Consider the following 14,240-nt stretch of genomic DNA (forward strand, 5'->3'; position numbering starts at 1 on the left):
ACGGCTACCCTATGGAGTCTGATATTGTAGTTTGATGTACTCACATTCAAATTAGCGTCTTTAAAATGTATTATGTCAGTTTCTTCCATGAGTCACAAATTCTCATACCATGCTACTTACAGAAGTCACTGAATTATATAAACATTAAATTCTTTCAACTGGAGAGGAGGATGACTCTACCTCTGTCCACAGCCGTATGTGCTACCAATATACCACTTGACGTTTCATACAACCACATGCAACCCAACTCCTATCCCATCGGTCAAGAAAAGATCAGACTGAGCGTAGCAAAATTGCGATCCAAATCTCCCAAACTGACAAACTCAACCGCATGGAGATACTGTGTACAGAAAATATCCAGATAAACATTACAATTCTCGGCTCATCTACAATGTTTTTTCGAACTATACAGGGTATCCCAGGAGGAATGGTCAATATTCAGGGATATGACAGGTACGATCATTTGAAGCAAAAACTTCATATGGACATGTGCCCTATTCCGAATGGTTTCCGAGATAGAACACACTTAATGTACATTCGGTTTTGGGCTAGTGGCACGCACGTATGTGTCACTCATCAAACATTTTTGAAGTTTTGAAATGGGTATGAGATTTCCGCCATAAACGTTTCCCTGCAGGAAGGTGCCGTGTGCTGGTAGTAGGAATACGCTGCACCATGTCAACAATAACTGTTGCTGTTCCTGAACAGGTTATTAAACTACACGTTAAGAATGTGAATGGAAACTTGGAAGAATACCTGTTTCACGCAATGTGCTGAAAACTCCAGTAAACACTTTACGATCATCAATTTGACGTGTCGGAATGTGCCGATGGTATTCCTCGACAGCAGCAGGATAACTACCATCGCAGAAGCCGTAATGATACACCGTATCAGCATATTCTTCATTAGTGAAAATGTGTGGCATTTTAGCCAGCGCATGTACAAACACAGTCAACCGTTGCTTCTGTCTGACACACTCTCAATCCCTCGCACTTCTTCACTCACAGCACACCATGGACAACTGCGCTTACAAGGGGCCAGTTTAATGGCACAAAGATATCCGAAGGAAAGAGGTTGAAAGCAACGAATTAAGTTGGGCTAGAATAAAACGTCAAAGAGGTTGGGTGGGTAACACATACGTGCACGCCACTATCCCAGAAATAAATGTATATTCAATGTGTTTTATCTAGGAAATCATTCGGAATAGTGCATATGTCCATATGAAGTTTTTGCTTCAAATGATCGTTCCTGTCGTATCCCTGAATATTTACCATTCCTCCTGGACACCGTGCATAAACTCGGTGCTACCGTGGCCCATCCTTCACAATGACTAGATGACCTTCTGTAAAGATGATGTCTACACTTGCTGAGAAGAGGTAAGTAAACATTACAATCTCGATGCAGTCCACGAACCTGAAATCCTGTTCAAAATATAACTACGTCTGTATTATTGTCACTTCTATTTTACTCAGTACCGTTCCCAGTATCACTTATGTTCTACTGAATTCTCTCATGTGGATCATCAAATCCGAAAGTGAACCAGTGATATTGAATGTCACAACCTTCAAGATAAATTGTATTATTTATTCAGTGCTAGACTGCTTCATTACTGAAGGTTCTCTTGCTGACTGTGGCCAGTGATGATCGCTCAAGGAATACCTGCCTGCTGGTGGAGACTCGAACAGTGTGTTGACCTTAGACTAGTGTGAAGCCAAGTAGGTGTTGTTGTTATGGGTTGTTCTAGCGCGGACGGCAGCTACGAGGTCACCATTAAGACCAAGGCGACTGTCTTCCACTCTGGGCTGGTGGTGTGGCAGCCTCCAGCCGTGTACAAATCGTCCTGCGCGATAGACGTTGAGTTCTTTCCGTACGACGTTCAGACATGCGTGTTGAAACTAGGCAGTTGGACGTATGACGGCTTCAAGGTGAAGAAGCCCCCTCGGTGTCGAATAATGATGTCGCTACGGACTAAACTTGCTGCTCGGCCTCTGTTCTACGGTGGCTCTAATCACTTCCAAGCTGTTTCTCATCACTTAGTAGAAGCGTATATTTCTTCCGCGATAATGTGCTTTTAATGAAGGAGCATCTCTGTTGCGATCGACCTTCTTAAACGCAGAATAAAGATAAGCATTTACTTACCTCATAAAAAAGAAATCTAACTTCAGTCCAATAGCTTGTTATAAACAAGAGATGATTTGTGAGTTTGGAATATGTGAATCATGAACTTTCTCAGTTAGGCTTGTCCTAGACTGTAGTAGAGAAAGAAGTTTTAGGCGCTAATACTTCAGGAGGCAAACGTACTTCAGTAAGTCGCTAGTATATTGCTGCCCGCTCCACATTTATCTACGTGATTTGCATACATTTTAGGGGTTCTGATGGTATATCCCTAATATTTATGTAAACCTCATTACAGAGCAATTATATGGGCTACATGATATCTGCGACTTGCACGATAACCTACTAGCACCTAAAATTCTTTTCCGTAATAATTACATAATCACTATAGTCGAATATAGTTGTTCATGTCGTCACCTGTAACTGCTAAAATGAACTAAATTTGTTATCAGATATTACACACAATACTTTATTCTGCTTATCACGATAATAATTTCATTTCTGTGGTTACATTATCAGCTTGAAATCAGAATTCGTAAAACATATTATAGAAATATTCTAGCTCCTTAGGTTTTCAATCACGAAATTATCAGCGTTTCACACGAGTGAGGCAGTGGATTGCGCCGTTGGGACATCACCGCGAGCAAAATATATGTACCTCCACCTTCCATATGGTTCTCTACCAGTGCACTGTCACTGCAAGTGCTTTAAAAGGAGTCTTGCAGTGGGTCTCAACGGTATAGTCTTGGAGAGTCGGCAATTCAAGTAATCAACCTAACGCCACAGTGGGGTTGAATGCTGGTAACATAACGCTTGAAAAGTCCTAAATTGCTTAAATACATTTATAATATTCGCAGAAGTTGAAATTAAGTTAGAGTTCCCTCCTTTCGTTGTAAAAATATGTTATTTCACATCGTCATCATGGATCACTGCCCTAAAGGCCGTAAATTTGTTACATATTGACGGTTCTACAGCTTGGAAGTGTCATCAATATTTCCTGTAAGAATACTAAAGTTTAATCTGTTGTCTACCTTGAGTCAGATTATTGTAACATTTACGTCACTAAATAAAACTAGGTGATAAGCTTCAAAATATTCTTGTACTCCACATTCACTGCTCTAAATAATATCTAACATAACAAGGGTTTCAATCAAACGTAATGTCGTATTCCAGATTTTGTGTTGATATGACATCTTGTAATTCGTTCATGTTATGAACATTATGACCAATGAATACGAGTAAGAAATATTCCTAGACAATATTTTATTTTGTCATTTAGATCACTGAGAAGAAACTAACCAATGTGCTCCATAGCATAAGTGGAAACCGTTGCACACCGTACAAAGAGTTTTTGAACAATAAATATGAATGACTGTTAAGAAATTATAGCAGTTCTCGCGACAAGAACTGTATGAATTTTTCTCTACTGTGTTTCCTCCACGAAACAGTTGTTGTTATCGTAGTCGTCACTGTGCTGCTGATTAACTGTTGACAGATAAAAATTTAGGGACCATTTTATACACAAGAATTCTAGGAATACAGATGCCTTCACTTCATCAGCTCCGTAAGGATTAAACCACACTTCTATCTCGCTCAACGTATGTAGCAACATCAGGGGGAATCTCTCCTAGATCCCGAATTTTAGACGATAATAGGTTAGAATGCAAACCAATTGAGTTGTTAGGAAGTGTCATCCAGCCCATCCTTCGTAATGTAGAGAGAGTAACATAAACTCTAGGGGTCTGGTGGAAAAAACTCTTAATTTTTATGCAAAACTCATAGCACAGCTGTTATGCAGGGCTCTAATTATGGAATTTTATATAAGTGATATAAACACCGTATATATCAGTGCTGGTGGCAGTTATTATTGCGGAAGTACAACTGGACAACTATCCTCTGTTAACACTCATCGCAGGGTCAAGGGAAGAGAACGCAACCTTCGAAAATGGATGTACAAGAGAAAAATTGGGAAGGGCCACGAAGGGCATGAAAATTAAAGATTCTCTGGGCCTCGCAAACTGACAGAGTTGGAAGAGAACGAGAGTTGACTAAGTGAGGTCAGACAGGAAAAACAAAAGTGAAGAGCCTGTCACAAGTAAGTGGAAGCAATTACAGGTTCAGCTAAGACCCCCGTAGTTGGCAACCACAATCTCAAGATAAGGGCCTCTGTTTCCCGTTTCAGTCACCTCTTACGAGTGGCAGGGAATACCGTACGCCTCCAGGTACAAAGATAACACCTGTGGGTGGGAGCGATCAGAATAAGTGAAATTACAGTAGGATCTTACAGTGGTGCATAAAGAGATTAATTTTATTATAATAATGGCAGGCCCCCTTTCCTACTTCCAGACACATTCCAGTTGAGGAGTTTTCATTATAATGGCAGGCCTACTGCTAGTCAAAATTGAATTGTGTTGCTGTCCGTCACATTTTAGATGGGTAAATATGTTCATAATGGTGGGCACACTTGCACACTCCCAGGCACAATTGTGTAGGGAAGATATGAACAAAATTAGATGTCAAATCTCCTAGCTCGTCTGGTATATTGTGCCGTCATCTTGATTTGGGGGAGAGTGGTAAAAATTAGGACTTAAGGAAACGTTTAGCCCAAGAAACCTATAGGATATTGTTTTGGATAAATATATCCGACTGCTGTGCCCCAAATTTGAAACGCCCCAGCGTGTCCGCCTCAGGGAATTATGCGAATTTTCTATTTCTTTAGGGACCCTAAGGTCATCAGCTTCTCTGGTACCAAGCATTAAGTTTCTAAGATTCCCGGAAGTGCCTAATTAAGTTACGTGTATTTTCATCTTTATACCTTTATACCGACTTCCATTTATTTATATTAGTAATGTACATGTATAATTGTACATTTTTTCGGTACACTTCTTTCAACAAATAATAATTAAAATGCTATTCCTGACGTAAATAAACCTTCAGATACAAACACGTTAGCGTACAACGGGCGAACTGAGAGATACATGTGAAAACTAAGTCCAGAAAATGGCGTTGTACACAAGGGAAAAGCAGTTTTAAACTCAGATATATTTGCGCCTTTCCCAGTGGCAATATTATTTTTTATTTTCAGTAGAATACTTGATGTCTTCCACTTAAACTTCAATTTTAACTTACCTGCGCAATTAATTATTCAGTTAAACATTGAATGGGCTTTGTTGGTTTCCCCCACAATTTTGGAACTATTGCACCGTGACAACCCAGAATTTTATTCCCTTGATAGTAATTTATAAACGTTATAAAATCAAAAAGGGTTACATCTCCATCTTCCTCAAAAGCTTAAAGCGTTCGTAGAATAATATAAAGTATATATCTGAGTTTACCTCCAAAGAACACCTTTACCGTCAGAAAGGTCCGGCCGTTCAGATCGCAAACCATTCTGATGGGCAGAAAGGTGTTGGCTGTAATAGTTTTTGGATCTCTCGCCATCATGTCCTTACACTTTTCCTTGGACTGAGAAATAGGCGCTAGGTTTCTGAGGACCTGGTGGGTGTGACTGCCAAATTTATTCGTATATTATACGGATTATCGACCCCGGCATTATCAAGGCATCAGTGGGGCAACTCTTGATCTCCATTTCATTCTAAACACTCTCCTATATTGAGTTATATAAAAGATTCTCCACTTACGTAGAAACTCAAACAGTATGCGAACATTTTGTCAGATATAGGGATCAATTTTCGAATCTATAAAACTTCGCAAACATTAAAATACTGCTTTAATGTCATGTTATACTTGGTTACGTTTCTTACTATTTTCCTAGCCCCTCTTCAGTTCTGACACGTCTATACCAAAGGTACTCAATGAGAATTAGTATTGTAGCTGTAACCTCACCATTTAAGGAACGTAATAAACTACTCTAAGTTTAACCGGGAGAAAATGTTTCCCCTGTCTTCCCGTCAACTTAGGCAACGAGGAAGTTTGATGGGCTCAAAAAGGTCAATTTTCGTTTTCGAACTTAAAAATCTTCAACCTTTCCTGAAGAATTTGGTGTATCAATTAATGTGCTGAAATTATATTTGAGGCAATAAAATTGGGATTAAAAATAACTTAAACATAACATTCGTATCTTGGGTTGTATCTAACTCCTGAACATTTCTATCGTGGGTTGTATTTAACTCCTGAACATTTGTATCGTGGGTTGTATCTAACTCCTGAACATTTGTATCGTGGGTTGTATCTAACTCCTGAACATTTGTATTGTGGGTTCTATTTAACACCTGAACACAATAAATACTTACAGGTGTATCCAAAAAGGATGCACACTTTAAAATGGGTTGTCAAAAAGGAAATATTTCTCCCTCGAAAATGTGGTGGTTGTTATTAACTGCTTGTGCGGGAAAAGTAACTTTTTTAAGTTCTCTTGTAGATTTTAGGTAATTAAGGAAGTATGGTTGTACCTAAAGATTAAAAATGTAACTTGTGAAATGCAACGTTAGATAATTGCTGAGGAGGAGATGCACCGGAGCAATCATATTTATATTGCCATTTAAAACATACTTATTTTGCACGAACAAACACATAAAATACATTTTTGGATTCAGTGAAGTATTTCAATAAGTGAAAAAAGCAAAATGTTAATATCTTAATGTCATTTGTCCTCTCCGGTGCCCTTGAACATACAGGGTGGAAGGTAATTGATGCAAAAAAGTAACACAAGTAATATATGTTGGAAAGACGATCGCAGTGGCACATGTTATAGATCTGTAAGCTCTTACAATTGTCAAAAAAGTAGTGTTTTGGGAATTGCAAGAATTGCAACACAGTGGCTGGCGGTAGCTGCTGATGAGGCTGCTGGGGTACGTGCGCAAGTGTTTAAACCCGCTGTGGCCTACTCTTATTCCTGTGCCATGACTAAGCGGCATATGTTCACTAGCTACACACTAATCATGCCCGTGTTGTAAAAATGACGTCATAGGTAGCACATCTCCTCCCAACGAAGCTGCCGACCTTGTGCACCGTTCGCTTCATCGTAGCTGCCTTTCCACATGTTCTTTGCTATCATTCAAGTCAAAGATTTTAATTTTCTTCGCTAACAGCATCGAGATACTGGATAAATAAGCAATCTGATACGTATTCATAGGTATTTACGAGCTCCTTCGTCTTACGTTTCAAGTCATTAAACCTTTGCATCACTGAACTTCATTGTGATATTATATCATAACTATGCAAGCTGCAGACCTGAAATTTGTGACATTATGATCTCCACCCCATGGTCTGTTAACTGTGTTACTCTGGCGCGTGAGTTACCTTCGATCCGGTATCGCGTACACCATTACGTGCACTAAAATCACCTCAGTCACGTCATAAATATAATACTACCACAATCCACATACTATTCATCAAAACTTCTATTGCCATGATATTTCAACAAGTAATGATAGAATACCCCAGTGTTTTATTCCGTTCAATGAAGCGGTTGAATAATAACGAGTTTATTACCTGCAGAAATGCATGGTGTAGAAGGCAGTGTACTTCTATGAGATGTTCATAACATCAGCGACTCATATGATGTCCTATTTTTCCTTCACCGTTCATCAAATCTTTCGAGAAATGTTTTCCGTAGGAAGAGCAGCAAGTGATATTCCCGTGGCGACATCACTCTGTCCATGGATCTGCGTACTGTTAGCGCCCTAGTATATGGGAAAGGTATAAAATTAGCCAAGTCCTACCAGTATCGAGCTGCCGGAAACCAGCATTACCGCGCGCGTTTTTCTGGTGTTTGCTGCAGAAAACAATAGAACGCTGGACGCAGATAAAGTACGTAGATATTTTTAAATGATATATGCATACCCTTGTTTACCCTGGTCTTAATATCATTTTGCCATTGTTATATTTTAAACTAATATTATGTAAACTTTTGTTTACTTAGTTACCTTGTTCGTACCTAGTGTAGCAGCTCTAAGGCCTTATAAACTTTAACAATAAACCTGCCAAGTAAACAAGAAGCTAATTAGTTGTTTAAACCAAATGGCATTAACTTTCTCCTGCACCGTTAGAGGGCGACACTGCAGCCCAGGTTTCACTTACTCAATCCACCACTCTGCCACAGCATTTTTTTTTTCACTTCGTAAGACTCATTTTCTTCTACTACGGGAAAAGTTTGGGATTATGAGACTTAGTGAAGTATCTTCTAACGCTGTAGATGACCTGAGACACTAGGCCAGTATTGTACTAGGATTCACACTGTCCTAATTCCCTCGCCGTCTGCTCACTCGCCAAAAGTCTGAACTGAAAACCTAAGGTCTTTAATACATTTGATATTAAATGAGAAAGAGTTTCCAACAGATATATTGTAGTCCTCATTATCACAAGTATGATACACTTATTTCCTTAATTAAGGAGCATAAAACTAAGTAAATAACGATTGCGATTAACTAAAGAATATTTACTTTGTGTATCTTACAGATACAGGATGTCCTTGAAAATGGTTTCAGAATGTGCAGAGGTGTCAGCACACAACAAACGGCGGGAGAAAGTTAATATAAACATTGGTTGCAAACCCAATATCTTCGGAGTTATGGTCTGCTATCATCAATTATCACCATGTCTTTGATCTGCTCTTCACAACATGTGACCACTATGCAGCCTTGCACCCTACGACGCATAGAATCACGCATTCATTGGAACATCCCTGGCTGCATCACACGCCTTATATTAGTATATCCACATCATTAATGGGGACGGCATACACTTTGGTTTATACATGTACCCAAAGCCAAAACACTGAAGGGTTAAGGTCAGGCGACCGAGGAGGCCAATATGTTGTCCCTCACCATCCAATTCATCGCTAATGGAAAATCCGTGTTAGGTGTCGTTTAAGCATACGATGAAATTGGTCCGGTGCCCCATCATCCACGTACAATATTTGCAGCATTTTATGACCAATGTACGGGGAAGAACCTATTTACGTCCTTTGTTGCATACGAACCTACGTAAATGCCTTCGTTTGTTGCGTGCTGTCATCTCTATAAATGTTGGAAACCTTTCAAGGACACTCTGTATATTTTCATTTACCTTATTCTGAGATGTTATATACAGGGTTTATTGTTATATTTGAGAACTATGATACTAGAGGGCAGAAGACACACACAAAAAGAGAAAAATCTATGCGCAAGTTCCAGTTCTGTTTCTATAATGGTAGAGATGCGTACCGACAGAGGAGATGCTCAAAATGGCCACCTGTGTCTTTAATGAAAGTATTCAGAATCCTAAAATCTTTCAAACGTACGATTTTTCTGTCAGATTCGTTGGCAGATATCTTGTATACGGCAATGAAAATTTTAAATTCCGTTCAGAATAAACAACAAATAAAATTATTTTGGATTTAAGTCGAAGTCTGGGGAACGCGCAAGCCATCGAAAGGGTCCTACGCGACCTATCCATTTGGAAGGTAGCTTCTTCTGTATCACATGCATCGTGCCCTTACATCAAATGCATGTCTGTTATGGTCTAATAAACCATGTTCCCGCGTCTGCCACACAAGAACGGACCAACCGCTCTTGTTGCACTTACAATCTGGTGTGACTTGAATCTAGTCAACATTTAACCAGTTATGGACTAAGCTGCGGGTGGATGTGCACAGGGGGCGATAGAAGTCTAAACAGTCTTGCGTACCTTCACATTACAACAAACCTCGTGTCCGCAGCGTTTACCAAGGTCCAGCAAAACGACAGTACAACGATAACTTGGAAATGAGGTACGTTGGGACGCAATTTCATACAGTCTTCCACACTCATTACCATACGATATGAAAAATAAGCTCACCGAACAAAAAGTGAATCACCTCTGGAGAAATCATTATAAACATCATTTAATACCATCTAACTCCGCCTCTGGACTTCATAAGCACCTGGATTCGGTGATAAAGTGAGTCCACAAGGTTATGCAGGTACGTCGCATACAAGTTAAGCCACTCTCTGAGGATTTGATCGCGCAATTCCATCAAATTGCGGGGATGCTGGTGTCAGCGTTTTATCCGCTGTTCCAGTATGTACCACAGATTTTCGATGGAGTTTAAGTCAGGAGGTTTTGCAGACCAATAGATGTGTAATAAGGTGGGGAAGTGTTCATAAAACCAGTCACATATGCGTCCAACCCGAAGAAATTTGCTGTTGTCAACTTGATAAGTTGGGTAACATTAGCATACTCATCATGCAGATGCTGACTGAATGGCTACACGTGATCATCCAGAATGTTTAAATAAACATGCTGGTTCATGTTAGTGGTCACCTCAGTGAACGGGCCCAATTCATGATACGAAAAACGCCCCCAAAACATCACAGACCCACCTCCGGCTTGACTTTGCAGAAATCCAGTATAAAATGCGTAATTTGGCCTTCGGTGTACTGGACGGCGTGCGTCATTAAAATACAGGCAAACACGTGGTTCGTCAGATCACATTTCTTTGCACCAGTCAGCTACTGTCCACGTTCGATTGAAGACGCACCTGTGTGAGCAATGGCCTCTTGCCAAACCTTCATTGCATTCAGTTTCTCTCGCTAAATGGTTCGGATGGACCTTCATTCACTGAATGTAACAATCAATTACTGTCGGGTTTTGAAGCGATTTTGATTCACTAACCGTGAAACGCGTCTCCGGTCCCTCTCAGTCAAGATCTTGTCGATCTACTGATTTCTGTGAGTGTTAAACTAATCTGATTTTTTAGAAATAGAAAAATATTTCAGTTCACAATTACAGTACACATTGTTCCCATAAATGATAGCACACATCTTCCATAAATAAGTGCATTTAATTAGGCACAAAATATCCCTCCAATAGTAGCATGTTATTTTGCTAGTTGCTTTACGTCGCACCGACTCAGATAGGTCTTGTGGCGACGATGGGACAGGGAAGGGCTAGGAGTGGGAAGTAAGTGGCCGTGGCCTTAATTAAGGTACAGCCCCAGCATTTGCCTGGTGTGAAAATGGGAAACCACGGAAAATCATTTTCAGGGCTGCCGACAGTGGGGTTCGAACCTACTATCTCCCGAATACTGGATACTGCAGCTATCGAGCTCGGTATGTTATTTTGAAATACCTTGGTATCAGTAGGGTTAACGATGATGAGGCTGTCCTCTCAGATGGTCAATGTCTCACTTTCATCAAAACGCTAACTTGTACTCCAGTGAAGGAAGCTTGGGATATCATCCCGCTGTACTCCAGTATCTGCAAGTCATATGACGGGGGAGCAATTGACTTAACAAGGCCATTGGTTTGGCTTTACTTTTCTGCACTGTACAGAAAGATACAAATTCACAAAATGAACTGAAACTACGTGCAATTACAAGTTATAAGTTTCATTTAGACCCGTGGTGGACACATGGTATATATAATCGCAGCATAGTAAGTAAAAAATTAATCTTTACACCACAATAATAATGTTCTGATTATTTATTCTACATTAAGTTATACGGGGCAAGTTTCATCCTGTTCAAGAACGTCCTTAGTCTTGTTTTCTTGTTATAGTTTACAATTTACACACAGACCAAGGATCCATAAAACATTTCATAATCAATAAGACGTAAATTAAAATGTCCTATCATGATAAGGAGAGTAGTAAAAATTCCAATAGGTCTTGTGAATCATATGTTCTAATTATATATAACATAATTATATTGTTTGTTAGAACTCGTTATTTATACATCACACTTGTGCTGTTGTTTTAAAAATCTTCTACAGTCTAGTATATTATAAATCTTCTGGCCAGAATTGTATCATAAATGAGTTTCCCTGTGGGTGGAGGCGGTAAAATAACAACGGTATCACTTGCTGACGTAGGAGGCGACTAAAAGGGGCCCCAGGTGCTCTGAACGTTAGAGCGTGCGTTGGCGACCACCGGGACCTTAGCTGTCCTGGCATTTCTTCCACTTACTTGTGCCAAACACAACACTTACATCTATCCTATCCCACCTTCTTTGATCAACTCTTGCTCTTTTCCGACGGTATTACGTTTGGGAATCTTAGGGACTAATTCATTTTCACGCCCTTCGAGGCCCTTGTCTGTCTTTAGCCGACAACCTCACTTTTCGATGCGTCGGACCCCTTCCACTCTTTCTCTCTGATTAGTGTTATATAGAGGATGGATGCCTAATTGCACTTCCTCTTAAAACACTAATCACCACCACCACCACTAACATACATGAACACTATTAAAACAAGGAAAACATCTGTAGCCTATTTGTCATTAGGTGGAAAGGCAGAGGAGCTGTTAGCACAGTAGGTGGCTGTGAGTGACTCGGCTGTGGGAAGTTGTGGGATTTGGACGTAACAGATTTTACGAATAGTGCTCATTTATGTTAAAATTCTGATCAAAAGAAGATTTATAATATACAAGACTGTTGAAGATTTTTAAAACATGAACACAAGTACAATGTTGTATAAATAAACAATATAATTATGTTATATATAATTAGAACATAAGATGCACAAGACCTGTTGGAATTTTTCCTACTTTCGTTGTCATGGACAAGACATTGTAACTTAAGTGTTGCTAATTATTATGTAGTGTTCTACGAATTCTTGTTATACGTCCCAATTTGAATCTATAACAAGAAAACACAGCTGGGGATGTCCTAAAACAGGATGAAACATGTCCGTTATTAATGAATAACTTAATGTAGAATAAGTTATCAAAAGAATATTATTGTGTATTTTTTTATTTAGTAAGCTGTTGAGATTATGCATGCAACACAAGACAGTTCAAAGCGAACTGATGTGCTTTGTCTTCAACTGTGATATAATATATCACAGCAACATTAAGGACTGACCGTTCCTCATAAACTTTTCTGTAAAGTTGCTAACTGGATTTTGTGATAAACACAGATTTCTTGCACATCTATGTAAATGTGCACGACTTCTCCGTGAATGTATATCTTACTTGATTTAGTTGCAGGGAGCATATAGTGTGCTCAAATTCAAAATGGAACTTGAAGTTAGCAGTAAATATGGGAAATACTTCTAAGTTCATTGCGCATAATACCCATTAATACACTAGGATGTTCAATATCAATTTTGATTAATATTTCACGAAAGTGGTGACGGTGGTGATGGTGGTGATTATTGTTTTAAGAGGAATATCAGCTCATCAATCATCCTCCCTTGACAACAATCATAAGAAAAATATCGAAGAAGTCCGTTCTTCTCGTCAATAATGATTTAAAGGTACTTACGTTAAATTAATAAGATTCTTTTGAATTCAGTCCCAGAATTATACTGTGTGTTTATATTCCTAGAAAGCTTTGTAGTTTCCTCTTTCTGTACATTTTTATACAATACTGTAAAGCATTAGGAATTCCAACCACTTTGAAGTACAGGATGACCCATAAGTCTGTTAACATTTGACGAGGTTATACCTCACGGAATATTGGAAGTAGAGAGGTAATAATTGACACACATGATTGGCATGACATGGGGTTTTATTGACACCAAAATAAATTGCACGAATTGACCAACAGATACACAGGAAATAATCAGCATAACAATCGAGGTTTAGCAAAGACGATGTTCTTTATAACACATGCTCAACATGTCGGCCGTCATTCATTAACAAAACCTGTAGTCGAGGGACAATGTTGTGAACAGCACTGTACAGCATATCCCCAGGTATGGTGAGAAATTGCTGTCAGATGTTGTCGTTTAGCATCAATAATGAGGTCACACGATCGCGGTAGACTTGCGACTTGAGGTAACTCTACAACCAATGATCACAAAGATTGTGGTTGGGGGACCGGGGAATCCAAGCAATATATGCCACAATTGCAGGCGCATCTGACGCCCTCTCTTATGACAGCTACATTTATACCGTACACGGGTCTCATGCGGCATCGCTGACGTGTTTCTATCCAGCACCACCTATTGGCCTGTTTGTACACTTGTTTACACTTGTTATTGGTATCAATAAATACCCATATCATGTCAATCATGTGTGGCTATTTGTACCTGACCTGCTGCAGTCCAACGCCATCTGTCGGTCACTTTGTGTACTTTATTTTGGTGTCGGAAAAATTTAATGTCATGTCAATCATGTGTGTCGATTATCACCTCCCTATCTCCAATATTCCTATTGCCTAGTCAAATGCTAAAGAACTTTTGAGTCACCCTGTATTTAAATTT

General features: G+C 39.4%; 1 pseudogene; it reads left to right on the top strand.

The window, feature by feature from the left end:
* Positions 1–14,240, top strand: part of LOC136856949 (acetylcholine receptor subunit alpha-like) — a 671,873-nt pseudogene that overhangs the window by 355,611 nt on the left and 302,022 nt on the right.

This window comes from Anabrus simplex, chromosome 1, assembly GCF_040414725.1.
Source record: "Anabrus simplex isolate iqAnaSimp1 chromosome 1, ASM4041472v1, whole genome shotgun sequence".
In the NCBI taxonomy this organism is placed as follows: domain Eukaryota; kingdom Metazoa; phylum Arthropoda; class Insecta; order Orthoptera; family Tettigoniidae; genus Anabrus; species Anabrus simplex.